Source organism: Chinchilla lanigera, unplaced genomic scaffold, assembly GCF_000276665.1.
Source record: "Chinchilla lanigera isolate Chin_1 unplaced genomic scaffold, ChiLan1.0 scaffold00097, whole genome shotgun sequence".
NCBI classification, from domain to species: Eukaryota; Metazoa; Chordata; class Mammalia; order Rodentia; family Chinchillidae; genus Chinchilla; species Chinchilla lanigera.
The window spans coordinates 2,676,806-2,681,120 of record NW_004955498.1 but is presented as its reverse complement, the minus strand read 5'-3'; positions in this window follow the sequence as shown (position 1 = coordinate 2,681,120).

Genomic DNA, 4,315 nt, shown 5'->3' with positions numbered 1-4,315 from the left:
GGGGACATAATTTCTGAGTAGCAGTTTTGGCTCAATTTTTGTACGGTTTCTTTGTGAGCTCTACCTTTCCAAGAAAACACAATTTTTCCAGAACAAAGAGTGATAGAATCAGAGAATAAGATCATACTAGAAACCAACTACTTATCACAATTATTCAGCACACAGTATGTCGGACATTTTATCTAATATTTTCATACGTTTCTTACATTGCACTGGTCGTACAGGCAAAATCTTCTGTCAAACCCATTTTATAGTTTAAGGACGTGAGACCAAGTGCACTTGGGAACTTCTCAGGATCCCTATGTAGTAAATGATGTGACCAGTGCGACAGTCTCAGTGTGAGGTGATAGAGCCTACTCAGTCTTTATTGTTCCCAACAAGAACAGAGCTCTGTTTTTGAACTTATTTCTATTCTGGAGATATAAATAGTGTCTCCCCAGTTATAGAAAGACTCTGTGTCCAAGGCACTGAGACATGGCCTGAATTCAGAATGTAAAACTGAGCAGGAGATGGGTGCACCCTACACCCAGTGGACTGGCCACAATCCCCTGTCCCGGCCCATGTCATGTAGAAGGCCCTGCCTGTCCCATTGCTAATCCTGGAAAACTCGTAATACCAACCGCCTTTTTGACATGAAAGTTAACTTTAGACTGTGATGTTTAGAGCCTGGATTACGTGCCTGTGAAGTGAAATACACACCAAAAAATTGTTCAAAATGGGTAGTTAGCTGTTTGACATGCAGATGTGAACATGTAGATATCATTACCTGAAGACGTTTAGTAGGAATTAGTTTCTGAAGTCCCTCCCGTATGTCTCAAGAAGACCCGAGGGTTTTACACAACAGAAGAGCATCATGAACACATTTTCCTTTCCACGTGAGACTGTTAAACAGACTCAGTTTAGGAGCTGAGCTGAGAGCAGGCACTGCATTTCCAGCATGGCAGCAGCCTTGATTTGAATGGAGGCTTGTAAGAAGAAGAAGAGTTCAAACTGCTAATTTCATGAAAAAAATTGACAGTCTAGTTGATTCATAAAACAGTTCTCATGAGAAAGGGCAGTGTACGAATACTGTGCCTTCTGTTGGCGCTGGTGCCTACTCCCCAAAAGAAGTCTCCTGCCAGTCCAGGCCGCCCTCAGTCCCGCTCAGCTCCTGTGCTGTTCTCGGCACCGGTACAGCCCACTCAGGAGCGCATGCTTAGGTCATCTCCCAGATTACAAAAAGGAAAAAGGGTGTAAAGCTCACTCTAATGGGAGGGAAGGACCTATTTGCCTCAAATTGCCACCTAACTGTTTAAAAGTGTGCATGGGCCTTACATAGTTCAGACCAGAGGGGAGGGGAAGCAGAAATGGTGACATCATCCTCTCCAAGTGGGTCAGGGCCTCGCGTTGTTCAGAACAGATGGAGCAGAAGCACCGAGATAGTGCAGATGTGCTCTCCTGCCTTAGGCCTTCCAGCAGTCCTCACCTCATCGTCCTCCATGACAGGCTCCAGTCTCCTGAGCTGGTGCCATCTGCACATTCTGTCACCAGTTTGGGGCTGGGGACAAGAGGGGTATTCGTTACAAATTCAACAGGAAGAAGTTTGGATCAGTTGCTCATTTGTATAAGGAAAGCTCTACATTTTATACATTCATTTTGCACTGCCAGTCACAGTAGCTCACAGGGAGGTGTAACACAGACCTTCTTCCCTCAGGGTTTTCTGATCCTGGTCTCTGTGTCATTTCCAGCCTATGAAGAGTGACCTTGTACGTTGATTTGAAAAACCAGCCAGGGGATCTTGAAGACACATTTAAGGGGCTCACCAGAACCTCTTTCTTCTTAGTATAGAAGTCTATCACTGCCTCTTATAAAGAAGTGGGTCATTGACCCCTGAAATAAGCACTGCTCCATGCCACATTACTGAAAAACAATTTGTTCCTGGCCATTTTGCACATTAGGCAGAAAAGAAGTACTGTTTCTCCCTGTGTGCATAGTGTCTTCTACCCAGAAGTTTAGAGGTGGTATACAGCATGGGCGTTGCAAGAGACGCTACCGGGAAAATCACAAACACAATTCCACCCCCGCCTTCCTCACAGTGGTATTTCTTGTTTTCAACCCTATGATGTAGGCAAGTTAAGGCCTCCAGAAAATGAAAAACTTTCTTTAAACACCCCGGCAGTTCTCTGAAGTGGAAAAAACATGGTGTAATAAGTTATAATTCTAATACTGTTTTGGGCACTTCCTCAAAATGGAGTAGTTGACCAGGACTGGAGCAGTGTGGTGATTCATCTTTGGCATGTGCAATACAGAGGAGCACTGCTAGTAAACAAGTGTTGTACGTCAGGTCTTTATTATAGACCATTGTATATTTAAGTGCAGTTATAAGAATTCACAGAGTTAGGTCCTGTGAAACCTCTTGCCCCACCCTCAATGGTAAAATATTGAAACACTGCTATTGTTCAAATTCTCCAATGGCTATTGACATGGATGCTGCCCAGAAGTCTAACACTTCCATCAGCATGAGAATCTCTCCTGCTTCCCTTGAGGAGACACATCACTTTCTTCATACACACCCTCCTCATCCATGGATACCAGCAGTCTGCTATTTATTCACATGTTTACATGAATTTGCTTGGCTTCCTCAACAGTTTTGAAAGAATGTAATATCAGTGACAAGTCCCAGTTCCTCACAGTTCTTTGTCAGTGTGGATAAAGCAGAGAGGACTCATCACCTGAGACATGTCTAACTGGAAGTGTCTTACAGGGGACAAGGACTATGTGAACCATCTCTGTGACCTGCATAGATTTTCTGAGAGACAAGCATGACTCTCGGGTAAAGTGAAGCCCCAAAGGCCTGTCCCAGGGCTCTTCTGTCCCCTGGGAGTGTCCACTTTCCAGGATTCTCCATTGGCCCCCTTGGACTGGCCTTCCTGGGTACAACTTCTCTCCTTTGGTCCAGTTTGTCTCATGGCTCTTACCAGAAGGCAAGCAAGATACTTCCTTCAGGGGCAGGCACATGAACAGTCAGATGACAGCCTGACCAAGAGCTCCGCCCTCCACAGACCCTTCTCAGGGTCCAGGGGAGTCCTCCACTGTCCTCTATCAAGACTCAGTGTGGACCTGATTTCAACTTTGTAAAGGAAGATTTTGGTAGTGTTTTAAAGGTGTGTAATCTTTGCTTGAAGTTTCCTGGCACTGCATCTGTGCTACACTGTCCTTGTCTCTAGAATGCCCAGGGTTTGGATCCCATTGTAACAGAGACCTCCTGGGCCCAAAGAGTCTCCTCTTGGTGGAGGTGATGTCAACGAAAATATTTGTTTCAAAGGGTCAGAAGCTGGCAAGTGGAGGTTGAGGGCTCCTGACACAAATTATAGAAGCTTTAAATTAGACTCCCCAACATGAACTTAGATAACACCTTCCAGTGGATGGAAATTATTGGAGGAAACATGCCCTGAATAGCATTTTTCCTGAATTTTTGTTCAGTTTCCTATTGAAGAGAAGCTTCCCTTACATACATACACACACACACACACACACACACACACAGACAGACAGACATAATTCTCAGAAGAGAAGGTGGAAGTGTCCAGGGTCAAACTCAAATCCAGCCAGTGCCATTCACTAAATTTACAAGTATGCCAGGCACTGTCCCTACATTCTACCAGCTCCAAAATGAATACCACTACCAGTTATGGGAGGAGAGATTTCCATTGTACGATTTTGCTGGGAAGGACACTGCCAAGACACATACACCATCTCTCCCCAGCTAGGTGCAAGATGCAGAATCAGCATCCTTTTCATAGCCTGTCGTAATAAAATATTAAGGGAGAAACTTGTTCTAAGTACTAGAGCCTGAGGCAGTCCTCACATGCCAATTCTGGATAACCAAAGACCCACCACACTGCACCCCAACACACAGGACCCACCTCCCTCCCACCTAACATCACCTCGCCCTCCCACACGTTTCCATCATCAAGGAGCACACAAATACACACACACACACACACACACACACATACACTCACTCACACTCACTTCCTCATAAAACCTGATTTTCCTTTCCTCCATTGTGCTACTGTTGGCATAAAGTTCTCAGTCCCAGATGCCTGACTTCTGGTGCCTTATCAGAGAGTTCTAAGTCCTCTAGCCTCAGTGGACTCACTGGCTGCCCATGTTGTACTTAAGGTGGAGGAATTCCCCACACTGCTGTCCTGCAGTGGTCCATGCTGACTGCGCAGCTCATTCCGCAGGTGGAAATGGCAGAGCCCTATCGACTGTCTCCCTTACTTAGGTTGCTGGAAGAAACGGGAGCTCTGAGGGATGGGTTATTCCTTGT